The 13,459-nt window shown below is 43.8% G+C and overlaps 1 protein-coding gene across 3 annotated transcripts in view; it reads right to left on the reverse strand.

The window, feature by feature from the left end:
• LOC140477445 (hepatocyte nuclear factor 4-gamma-like) overlaps window positions 1-13,459 on the reverse strand; it is a 148,536-nt gene that overhangs the window by 70,703 nt on the left and 64,374 nt on the right. Inside the window, exon 1 of one of the 3 annotated variants that reach the window (XM_072571375.1) lies at window positions 9,764-9,830. The exons of the other annotated variants lie outside the window; for them this stretch is intronic. The gene's annotated coding sequence lies outside the window, so the exon portion shown is untranslated. Of the gene's footprint in view, window positions 1-9,763; window positions 9,831-13,459 lie in introns of those variants that run through there. 3 annotated transcript variants of the gene reach the window in all.

A 13,459-nucleotide genomic window follows, 5' to 3' on the forward strand; every position in this document is an offset into this window, starting at 1 on the left:
ATAAGTACTTCATTTCAAATGACTAACTTGGATTCTCTTCCTTGTTGTATGCGAACACCAAACACTTTCTTGGATTAGAAATAGAATTCAAACTCTGTTTATTGTCATGTGTACTCAGATTACAAAAGAACAGGAGTACAGTGAAATATGTACAGCATCACTAACACAGCATCATAGAGTCATTGAGTCATTGAGTCATACAGCCGTACCGCATGGAAACAGACCCTTCGGTCCAACTCATCCATGCCGACCAGATATTTTAAATTAATCTAGTCCCATTTGCCATGATTTGGCCCAAGCCCTGCCTATTCATGTACCCATCTAGATGCTTTGTAAATTTTGCAATTGTCTCAGCCTCCACCACTTCCTCTAGCAGTTCATTCCACACACGCAGCACCTTTTGCATTAAAAAGCTGCCCTTTAGGTCCTGTTTAAATCTTTCCCTTCTCATTGTAAACCTATGTTTTAGACTTCCCTACCCTGGGGAAAAGACCCCAGAAATTCACCTTATCCAATTCCCTCATGAATGTATAAGCCTCTGAAAGGTCAACCCTCAGCATCCAACATTCAAAAGAAAATGTCCCCAACCAATTCAGCCTCTCCCTACAGCTCAAACCTTCCAATCCTGGAAACATCTTTGTAAAGCTTTTCTGAGCCCTTTCAAGTTTAACAACATCCTATAGCTAGGAGACAAGAACCAAACACCATCTTAGGTATGAACTACAAAAAAAAGAGAAAACAAAGAAAAAGGTTACACTACATTACAGATATACATAGCATAATTTGGGAAAATAAGAAATAAATCTGAAAAGATAGGTGCTACAGTCTCCAGATGTAGATGCTTCAGTGATTAGAATACATTGCATCAGTATGTACTGAGTATTACTTTTAAAAATTAAAGAAAAATATACCTGCATTTATATTTCACCTTTCATCACCTCAAGATGTAACAAAGCATGTTGCAATCATTGAAGCATTTTGATGTGTAGTCACCGATGTACTGTAGAAAATGAGACAGCAAACATGTGCACTGCAAACTTCCACAATGACAATGCAGCTGTGGCCCATTGATCTGATTTGGTTATGTTGATTAAGGGACAAACATTGGCCAGAGACCCTGGGAACAGCACTTTCGCAGTACAACATAGGACTGTGTGCTGAAAATTTCTCAAACCCACACCTCCTGACTGAGAAGCAAGACTGCTCTAATTAAAGAATGATTGGCACACTATAATTTAAATTAATTCAATAATGTTTTGCACACATTTAATCTATTAACTGCATGAAGTTGATGAGGCAATTGTTTTGCGTATGTTTTCTTGGTGTTAACTGTAATTCAATTACTACTTCCAGACAGAGTTTGAATTGACATTTTTTTAATGATAAGCACTTTATAAATGTAAGGGGTGAAAATTTTAATAATCTGGCAATTCTTCTTGATCAACTTAACTTACAAATCTGGATAAGCATCAAAATTATTTTTTTAAGTACTATAAAGTCAAGGTAACTCACAAATTAGTTAGCAATTTAAGCACTCTTAATTTTACTTGGTCAACTTGACTTACAAGTCTGGGTAAGCATCAAAATGAATTTCTTAAAGTACTATGAAGTCAAGGTAACTCACAAATTAGTTAGCAATTTAAGCACTCTTATTTTACTTGATAACGACAGTCAGTTTTTAGATAAGTTCATTAACTTCTATCAGAAGATCTTGACATTTGCTTTTGCTTATCATCCAATAAGTAACATGCTTAGACAATAAAGATAAAATGGATTAGGGTTTCATAAACAGTTAGTCATCGAGGCCTGATCACTTTATTCCTTCGTGTGTAGAGAAACTTCTTTGGTAAATTAGCTGAGTGAGGTAAAAGTTGTTTGGTTCCGGTTCCCTCTGCTTAGCCACAAAATCCTTGTAAAAGCGTTTCTGGTGCAATATTTGTCCCTTGTTTTGTCACTTTTTTAGCTACACAATAACCAAGGTGTATTTTCTGGGTGAGAGGTTTGCCCTATACCTGCTGCTACCATATCAGTCCTACATGGAAGGTAGCTGAACTCGCAAAGAGGAAACAAACACAGAAGCTGCTGGAAAAGCTCAGCAGGTCTGGCAGCATCTGTGAAGAGAAATCAAAGTTAACGTTTCTGGTCCGGTGACCCTTCCTCAGAACCTGAGTGACAAGAATCACTTAGAAAGCACCTACACATTACCAATATAGTGCGTGCGTATTTTATAAATAAAAGTTCCCATTGAAATGATGGTAAATTTCTTACTCTTGAAGGATAAAATTAAATAGGCAAATGAGCATTTTTCAACTAAAATAATCTTGTGAATTACAGAGTACTGTAATTAAAATCATTAAATGTTTGGTGAAAACACACATTTCTTAAAGCATGTATCTTGGAACTGGTTTTGTCCACTCCTCAGTTCTGTCTTAAAAGCAGTTAGAAACAAAAAAGAAGACATGCCTGTTTTAGCACAATGGGATTTATGGATAGTTTATCCTGGGATTGAAACAGTAATCTGAATGCCAAAAACACCGATAGATGAAAGGAAAATGACTGAACAGTATTTCCAGTTAATAAGCTTTGGGAGACTATGAAATAGGGAATGAGGCAGACAAGTCACATGGAACCCAATGTAAGAAAATGGAAATTGCTTCAAAAAAATCCAAAGGAGCCTATTATTTAATGGAATAGGAAATAAATAGTGGAGAAATGAAGATTTGCCGGTCCTTATGGATAATAAACTGATACAGTGGCAGCACAGTTTGGTGTCAGTGAATAAAGGAAATCAGATTTCGGAGTGTATTAAAAGATCAATGTTGTGCCAAAAGAGTGAGGAACGTCTCCAACTTAGAATATGTGTGGAGTTTGAGTCAGTACAGCCCAGAAACAGAAGAGCAGCTCGGCTAGAGAGAAGAGCAGAGCTGAAAATGTGTTGCTGGAAAAGTGCAGCAGGTCAGACAGCATCCAAGGAGCAGGAGAATCGATGTTTCGGGCATGAGCCCTTCTTCAGGAATGAGGAAAGTGTGCCAAGCAGGTGAAGATAAAAGGTAGGGAGGAGGGACTTGGGGGAGGGGCATTGGAAATGCGATAGGTGGAAGGAGGTGAGGGTGATAGACCGGAGTGGGGGTGGGGGCGGAGAGGTCAGGAAGAAGATTGCAGGTTAGGAAGGTGGTGCTGAGTTCGAGGGTTGGGACTGAGACAAGTTGCGGGGAGGGGAAATGAGGAAACTGGAGAAGTCTGAGTTCATCCCTTGTGGTTGGAGGGTTCCTAGGCGGAAGATGAGGCGCTCTTCCTCCAGCCGTCATGTTGCTATGGTCTGGCGATGGAGGAGTCCAAGGACCTGCATGTCCTTGGTGGAGTGGGAGGGGGAGTTGAAGTGTTGAGCCACAGGGTGGTTGGGTTGGTTTGTCCGGGTGTCCCAGAGGTGTTCTCTGAAATGTTCCGCAAGTAGGCGGCCTATCTCCCCAATATAGAGGTGGCCACATTGGGTGCAGCGGACCTGCAGGTCCACCAAAGATATGCAGGTCCTTGGACTCCTCCATTGCCAGACCATAGCAACACGACGGTTGGAGGAAGAACGCCTCATCTTCCACCTAAGAACCTTCCAGCCACAAGGGCTGAACTCAGACTTCTCCAGTTTCCTCATTTCCCCTCCCCCCAACTTGTCTCAGTCTCAACCCTCGAACTCAGCACTACCTTCCTAACCTGCAATCTTCTTCCTGCCTGCTCTGCCCCCACCCCCACTCCGGCCTATCACCCTCACCTTAATCTCCTTCCACCTATCGCATTTCCAACGCCCCTCCCCCAAGTCCCTCCTCCCTACCTTTTATCTTAGCCTGTTTGGCACACTTTCCTCATTCCTGAAGAAGGGCTCATGCCCGAAACGTCAATTCTCCTGCTCCTTGGATGTTGCCTGACCTGCTGCGCTTTTCCAGCAACACATTTTCAGCTCTGATCTCCAGCATCTGCAGTCCTCACTTTCTCCTCGAGAGAAGAGCAGCCAGGATCATTGGAGTGATTGGATTGTGAGCAGCAATGGTTTAATTTGGGATGCTCTAACTGGAAGTGAAGGAACCAATATGATACAAAGCATACAAATTAAGAGAAGTTAGCCATTCAGCCCCATAAACCCTCCCTGATATCCAATTTAATCATGTCCGGTCTTATTTCTCCAAATTCTCTCTGACTCTGATAACCTTTCCTCCCCTTGGTCATCAAGAATCTCTGCGTCTCAAGCTTAAAAGGACCACTCCTGAGAGGATGCAGCAACATCTACGTCCCACCAACTGAGGAAGTATTACTCTTTATTCCATTGTGACACTTACAGTAAGCGCACTGTCAATGTCATTCCTTGCACACCACTTCTAACCATTGATGTCATGATGCCTTCTCTCCCTTGTCTCTTGCATCTGTCTATCTTCCCTGCAGAGAAATGCCAGTTTCATCTGAGACTCTCTCATGATCCCAGACTCATGGAAGTCTGAAGCACTGAAAGAAGCCCTTTGGCCCATTGAGTTTCACCAATCAAAAACAACCACCTAACTGTTCTAATCCCATTTTCTGGCACTTGGCCTATAGCCTTGATGAAGAGCTTTTGCCCAAAATGTCGATTTTCTTGCTCCTCAGATACTGCCTGATCTGCTGTGCTTTTCCATCACCACTCTAATCTAGACTATAGCTTTGTATGCCTTGGCATTGCAACTGTACGTCTTAAATGTTGCTGTGAGGGTTTCTGCCTCTGCCAACCCTACAGAATCATAGAGTCCCTATAGTGTGTAAGCAGGCCATTCAGCTCATGAAGTCTACACTGAAAGGCATCCAGCCCAGACTCACCCCCCTCCCCACCTTATCCCAATAACCCTACATCTCCCATGGCTAATCCACCTAGCCTGCACCTCCTGGAAAACTATAGGCAATTTAACATGTCCAATCCACCGATGTGCATATTTTAACATTTTGGGAGGAAACCAGAGCACCCACTGGAAACCCACACAGACACGAAAAGAGTGTGCAAACTCCACACAGTCAGTCACCCGAGAGAGGAATTGAACCCGGGTCCCTGGCGCTGTGAGGCAGCAGTGCTAACCACTGAGCCCCTGTGCCACCCCACATGTAGTGAGTCGCAGGTTTGTGGCAACCCTTGGGGTTGAAAAAAAGGTTTCCCCATATCCCCTCTCAATCTCCTGCCTCTTACCTACAATCTATACCCCTGGCCATTGATCCCTCTAGCAAGGGAAACATTTCTTCCTATCTGTGCCCCTCATAATTTTATAAATCTCTAATCAGATCCTGCCTCAGTCTCCCCTACTCCGAGCAAAACAACATCAGTCTATTCAACCTCTCTTCATAAGTAAAACTCTCCAGCCCAGGAAGCATCCTGGTAAACCTCCTCTGCACCCTGTACATAATGCACCCTGTCCCTCCCATAATGTGGATTCCAGAACTGCACACAATGCTCCAGCTGTGCCTGAACCAATGTTTTATACCATTCCAGAACAGCTTCCCTGTTTTAAAACTCTGTTCCTTGGCTAATAAAGGCAAGTATTCTATGCGCCATCTTAACCACTTTATCCACCTATCCTGCTCCATTAAGTGAGAGGTGGAAATGTACACCGAGATCCCTCTGACCTCCAGTGCTTCTCAGGGTCTGACCATTCATCATCTATTATCTTGCCTTCTTTGTCCTGTCCATGTACATTACCTCACATTCATTTGGCTTGAACGCCATTTGCGACTGGACAGTCCCTCTGACCAACCCACCTATATCCTTCTGTCACCTCGGACTAGCCTCTCTGTGGAAGAGAGTTCAAAAATCTCAAAAGGAGGTACGAGGAAAGCTACCTCCTACAATCCTTCCAATGCCAGCTCAGATACTGACACCGCAGTGGGGATGTCACATTTAGAAAGTTTGAATGCGAGGTCTGGGTGAACATTAGATCAGACAAGTCAAGCAACAAACTGCCACAGTCATACTCAAGAAATCATATCTTACAATGTCCCAGACAACACCATTAACATCCCTGGGTATGTCCTGTCCCACCGACGTGTATCATCTAGATAAATATATCTGTTTGTCCGAATCCCTGTCTAGCTCTGACCATAACTGCCAGCAAGGAGCACAACTTCATGCCCATGATGAACCATGGATTGCTGTCTGTGTGGAGACAGTACTGTAGCACATGGAAACAAGATGAACAGGGCTTGTAATGGCTTGTGTACATTGTTATCCTTGGTCAATCATCTTTCTTCTCTTCCTGGCCTCTAAACAGAAAAGTATTGGTGTAAATGAAGTGGTTAGTGATATCTGGGACAGGGAGATGTCCAGCAAACAAGGAGTCAGTGCATCCCTGGGGCTGAGGGACCCACAGGTCTGTGTCCTATACAGCGCGTGGGTCTGTGAGTAGAATGTGCCTGTCCCATTCAGGGCCTCACCTCAGTGTGCCTTGCAGCCCCTCCCTGATGGGTGCAGACACTCAGCTCACCCATTCTGAGTGTGGTCACAGCCATTCCCTTTCACACCACAGTGTCTCAATTTCCCACCTGATAGACGGCGACACCCTTGGTTTATAACAACGTGTTGGTGAGGCCCCGGTAACGAAAACACGTCCCCGACAGCCCTTCCCATGAATCCCGTAGGCTTTACACTTCTCCAGGTCCCCAACCAATCTGTCTACATGAACCTTCCCTTGTGCCAGCCCCCAACCCTTCCTTTCTATCTCTCACCCCTCAGATTTGAGGTGACAATGCCAGGTCTTGTTACACACACTCTCTCCCTTAGAGCTACAGTCCTCCTCCGTATGACTGACCCCCTCTTTCCCTCCTGAAATACCTCCATCCACACTTCATAGTGTTTCCCTCTTTACATAAAGAGCTGCCCCCTCGTTCACAATTGTCATGCCCTTTCCTTTCCAGCCTGCAGCTCCCAATCCCGGTGAACAGGTTCCCAAGTCTCCTTCAGCAGACCATGCCACCCAGTCCTTCTATTTTTCCTCTTGTTTCTCTGGACAAACCCTCTGGACTGACTGTGACCCACCTCCTTCAGGGAATGAACCAGATAGCTCCAAACATGAAGTGCTCAAGCACCCTGCTGGTGACCGTATCTCCACACTGGCCCAACTATGGAGCTACAGAGCCACATGGTGGCTCAGTGGTTAGCACTGCTGCCTCACAGCGCCAGGGACCCAGGTTCCATTCCATCCTCGGGTGATGGTCTGTGCGGAGTTTACACATTCTCCTTGTGTCTGCGTGGGTTTCTTCCGGGTGCTCGGGTTTCTGCCCAAAATCCACAGACGTGCAGGATAGGTGAACTGGCTGTGCTAAATTGACGTTTCGGGCAAAAGCCCTTATTCCTGATGAAACATAGATTTTCCTGCTCCTTGGATGCTGCCTGACCTGCTGTGTTCTCCCAGCACCATTCTGATCTAAACCCCAGCAAATTGAATGTATCTTGGTCTAGTCACATAATCCCTACATTTCCATGATTCATTGCCATTTAGAACAACATGGAACACAATAAATTTATTTCAAGTGAATGAAGAGAGAACCAAATTTATTCTTGTGCTAATCAATGTTACACGCAAGGAAACAACAATCAGTGGTGAGTTGATAATATTTCTAACTGCCTCATTGAAAATTGCCTGGCCTCTTTCTCAAGACCAGACAAGGTTTCTATGACTGGCACCAAAAAGAGATAAGGAAACTGTTATCCTGCCAAGAGCACAGTTTTATTATTTCTCTATCATTGTATCACTGGTAGTTAACATACATTTGGTAACTGCTATTAGGAAGATTTAGTTCATTGTGCTTACTTCACATTAATAGCAAGTTATGCCAAACTGCAATCAAGTTACATTTATGAATGTAGTTATTCTCCTGAAGCACAACTCACCCTTATTCACTGGCATGAGCAATCTAATCATCACTTCACAATCGTTTTAATTTATTTGTCCTGATTGTCTTGCTTCAAGTATTAGAAAATGATGGAAAACTACCAGATCTTTTGAAGGCTAAGAGAAAGTGAAAGGGATTTTTCAATTATCTAAGATAATGTTATCAAATTTTTTTGAGTGAGTTGGCTAATACAATACAGGAAATAATGGCTGCAAAAAACTCTCGTGCAACTTTGGATCAGCAGATATGCAGTGATTTTCTATCCTTGAAAGAAGCAGTAAATCTTCATTTCATTTTTGAACACAAACACTATATTAAAAAGCATCATAATGATTTCTGGCCTGTTGGCTTGTCTATGGTACTAATCAGATTGCCCTTCCCTCGAGAGTCATACTCTTTCCAGTGAGGATGTTCATCTTAAACCATTTTTACAAAAAGGGGTACCGCTATAGTCAGTCAATCTGAGTGTAATATAGGGAGCTGGCTACAAACTGTCCTGCAGGTCAACTGCAAACAGTTTGGGCGTTACAGGTTGTTCAGTCACACACCGTCATTGAAACATCACTCATGGGGGTTGTCAGGAATGGAACCCTCGTGGATACGGAGGAATAACTGTAATTGCTGACAGGATGTTTTACACTGTCGAGAAGCAAGACACATGGAGCCAATGGATGGAGCAGTCCTTTTGGCATTCTCTTCCAATGAGACAAACTGAATGTGACCAAAGAAGATGCAAAAACAATGTAGTGAAGTACAAGCTGAACAGAGTGTCAAGCTGTCCCCAGTGAGGGAGGAGGAGGTCCACAGGGCAGAAAAGAACATCCAACCAAACAGCACAGGAATGGGCCCTTTGGCCTATGATCTTGTGCTGAACATGATGCCAAAATTAAACTAATCCTTTCTGTCTGCCTTTGGTCCATATCCCTCCATGTCTTGCGTATTCTTCCTGTCCTTCCTAATCTTGTCCTTCCAGATGGGGGTGCTCATGGATTAGGAGCCTCAGTGAATGTATGCAGTGCATCTTGTAGGTGGTGCACACTTGCCATGCAGCATTGGTGAAGGAGGGACTGAATGTTTGTGGAGGTGGTGTCAATCAGTTGGACTGTTCTGTCCTGGATGGTGTCAAGTTTTTTGAGTGTTGTTGGAGCTGGACTCATTCAGGCATGTGGGAAGTATTCCATCATAATGTTGACTTGTGCTTGTAGATGGTGGACAGGTTTTGGGGAGTAGGAGGTGAGCTACTTGTGACAGGATTCCTAGCATCTGACCTTTTTTTGTATGCACATGCCATTATGACTAGTACAGACCAATTTCTGGTCAATGGTAACTCCCAGGATGTTGATAGTGGGAATTTAGTTATGGTGATACCACTGAATGTCAAGGCATGATAGTTAGATAAAATAGAAGAAGAATCCCTATGATGTGAAAACAAGCTATTTGGCCCAGACAGTCCACACCGACTCCCCATCCCACCCAGACTCACCCCCCCACCCTATCCCTAGAACCCTGCATTTCCTATTGTTAATCCACCTAATCGATACATCCCTGGACACTACGGGAAATTTAGCCTGGCAGATCCACCTAACCTGCACATCTTGAGCATATGGAAGGAAACAAGAGCACTGGGAGGAGACCCACACAGACATGGGAGAAAATACGCAAAGTCCACATAACCAGTCATCCGAGGCTGGAAGCGAACCTGGGTCCCTGGCACTATGCATCAGCAGTGAATCTTACTTGCCACCTATCAGCCCAAGCCTGAATATTGACCAAATCTTGCTGCATTTGAACATGGACTGCTTCAGTACCTGAGTCGTCGCAAATGGTGCTGAACATTGTGCAATCATCAGCAAACATCCTCACTTCTGACCTTATGATGAAGGAAGGTTATCGGTGGCACAGCTGAAGATGTTTGAGCCTAGGACACTCCCCTGAATGTCCTGGAGCCGAGATGACTGACCTCCAAAGACTACAACCATCTTCCTGCGTGGCAGGTATGACTCCAACCAGTAGAGAGTTTTCGCCCCCGATTCCCATTAACTTCAGTTGCTAGTGCTCCTTTGTGACGCAATCGGTCACATGCGGCCCAGGAATATTGTGAGCTGTACAGACTTAGAAGGGATTTATGAAAAACTTCATTGTCAGACACAGCCTTACATACCTGTTGTGTAATAAATTGATATATGGGACAGGTATTCTATTCAAAGCCCTATGTAAACATTCTTAACAAAATTCTTGTGTTAAGACATTTAGACTTAGTCGTGACACTCCCTGGAATGCTTACCTATGACACAATGAGTAACATTCAAATAGAATGCAAAACGTTAAGCTGATCATTGACCTGTATGTTGCCTGCACCAACCATTTCACATGCTTTGAATTTTTAGCATGTAGTTGCAGGCCTCCTACCACTAGTGGCACACCGCAGACAGAGAGCTCCCCAATCAGCAGGAACATGATCCATTTCAATAAGTCTTCCTTCGGACTGTAAACTTATGGATATGGTACAGACTCATCAGGCCTTAGCTGCTGCAGGACCATTCCTCATGTACTGCAACTCATACCAGACAGTTTTATATCAATGATGGAAAAGCTTTGTGAACAAAACTGACAGTCATTTGAGCAAATGCAGGTTAATTAATGATTACCAATTGTGTTCAACTAACTTGATGACGTCTCTTTGATGATAACAAAATGGTGAGAATAGAGCAATTAATGTGGACTTCCAAAAATTATTTAATAAAGTGCCAGATAATAAATGTATCAGCAAAGTTAGAGCTCTCAGAATTGAAGGAACAACAATAGATGGATACGAATTGCCCGGAACAAAAAATAGTATTGGTGTACTTGTTTTCAGACTGGCCAAATGGCCTACTGTGCTCTATATTCCATTTGTCCAAGGTGGATAGGGGAGATCGATTATCATTAAGTCAGGAGATCAACTCTCCCTCAGTGAGGAGTGCAGAGGGTACGACAGGAATAGTACTAGGTATATCTAAACATGAGGTGTCAACTTGGCAATGCTACAACAACTGATGACTTGTGTGTGAAAGAAAAAGACAGAAGCAACATGATAGCCAGGATTAGGCAATCCTAAAACCAATAGATCAGATCAAAACTTTGCAATCCTGCCATATCCAGTTCTGAATGATGGTGGACAATTCAACAATGAACTGGAAATAAGGACTCTGCAATTATCCTCAACCTCAATGGAGGGGACCAGCACATCAGCACATAACAAGATCTATCTTCAGCCAGAGCTGCAAAATGGATGATCCATCTCAGCTTCCTCCAGAATTTCCTGTATTCCTGATGAACAGCTTTTGCCCAAAACGTTGATTTTCCTGCTCCTCGGATGCTGCCTGAACTGCTGTGCTTTTCCAGCACCACTCTAATCCAGAATCTGGTTTCCAGCATCTGCAGTCATTGTTTTTACCTCCAGAGTTCCCCAGCATCACAAGGGCCAATCCTGCACCAATTCAATTCATATGCTAGAAACTGGATAATGTCGAGGTTACAAGCAACATTTTGGTAATAGTACTGAAGACCTGTCCTCCAGCACTAGCTGTATCCCAGAAATGTTGTACCAGGACAGTCACAGTACTCACACCTACCCAATAATGTGGAAAATTGCTTAGATCTGCCTGGCATTCCAAAAACAGCACAAATCCAACTCACGCCCATCAGTTTATTCTCTGTCATTAACAAATTGTTGTTTCGTTGTGAAAACTGCTATCAAGCAGAACTTACAAAAAAAGCAACCTGCTCACTGATGCCCAGTTTAGGTTCTGCCAGTGGCATGAGGTACCTGACTTCACTACAGCATTGATCCATAAATAAACAACTGTGCAGTGCTCCATAGGTAAGGTGAGAGTGACTGCCCTTGACATCAAGGCAGCATTTAACCACTTATTCCATCAAAGAGCCTTAGCAAAGCGAGAGTTAGTACGAAGCAGGGGGGAACTCTGCACTGATTTGATTTGGTTTGATTTATTATTGTCATGTAAAAAGTTTGGTTTTGCGTGCAATACAGGCAGATCGTAACATACAAAGCGCATTGGAGTAATAGAACAGAGCGACGATTACAATGTTACGGCTGTAGAGAAGGTGCACAGAGAGCAAGATCAACATTAAATTTAAAATTTGAGAGGTCCATTCAAAACTCTAACAGCAGCAGGGAAGTTAAAAATCACACAACACCAGGGTATAGTCCAACAGGTTTAATTGGAAGCACACTAGCTTTTGGAGCAACGCTCCTTCATCGGGTGATAGTGGAGGGCTTGATCGTAACACAGAATTTATAGCAAAAATTTACAGTGTGATGTAACTGAAATTATACATTGAAAAATTGATTTGTCTGTTAAGCCAAAATGGACCCGTTGGTTCTGGCAGCAGACACAGAGGAGTTCATCAGACGAATGAGACTCTGGGAATTCTTTCAAGGTGCTGGCAGTGATCCCACTGAGTCCACTGATAAACTGGAACACTCATCACAGGGATCTGTAGAGGAGCGACCAATGGAGGTGTCAACATGGACCCCACCGGAGAACCGCTGCCCTGGGCTTGATATGTATGCTCAAACTGTCAGGAAATATATAAATGCCAGATTCATCAGCCATACCTACAAGGTAGAGCAAAACATCACCCATTCCCAGTGCAATGCCATCCAGGCTCTCAAAACCAATCACAACATTGTCATCAAACCAGCAGATAAAGGAGGAGCCATTGTCATTCAGAACAGAACAGATGACTGCAAGGAAGTGTACCGACAACTGAACAACCAGGAACACTACAGGCAACTACTAGCTGATCCGACCAAAGAACACACCCATGAATTAAACATATTGATCAGAACTTTGGATCCAGTCCTTCAGAGTTCCCTACACGCCCTCATCCCACGTACTTCTCATGTAGGCGACTTCTACTGCCTTCCAAAGGTACACAAAGCCAACACACCAGGACGTCCCATCATGTTGGGCAATGGGACCCTGTGTGAGAATCTCTCCGGCTATGTGGAAGGCATCTTGAAACCTATTGTACAGAGGATCTCCAGCTTCTGTCGTGACACTACGGATTTCTAATAGAAACTCAGCACCCACGGACCAGTCGAACCGGGAACATTCCTCATCACAATGGAAGTTTCTGCACTCTACACCAGCATCCCCCACAATGATGGCATCGTGGCAACAGCCTCAGTACTCAACACCAACAACTGCCAATCTCCAAACACCATCCTACAACTCATCCACTTTATCCTCGATCACAACGTCTTCACCTTTGACAACCAGTTCTTCATCCAGACACACGGAACAGCCATGGGGACCAAATTTGCACCCCAATATGCCAACATTTTTATGCACAGGTTCAAACAAGACTTCCTCTCTATGCAGGATCTCCAACCAATATTGTACACCAGGTACATTGACAACATTTTCTTCCTCTGGACCCATGGCGAGGAGTCACTGATAAAACTACACAGTGACATCAACAAGTTTCATCCCACCATCAAACTCACCATGGACTACACTCGACTATGTGTCTCATTCTTGGACACATGCGTCTCCAT

The sequence above is a fragment of the Chiloscyllium punctatum genome, chromosome 5, assembly GCF_047496795.1.
Source record: "Chiloscyllium punctatum isolate Juve2018m chromosome 5, sChiPun1.3, whole genome shotgun sequence".
NCBI classification, from domain to species: Eukaryota; Metazoa; Chordata; class Chondrichthyes; order Orectolobiformes; family Hemiscylliidae; genus Chiloscyllium; species Chiloscyllium punctatum.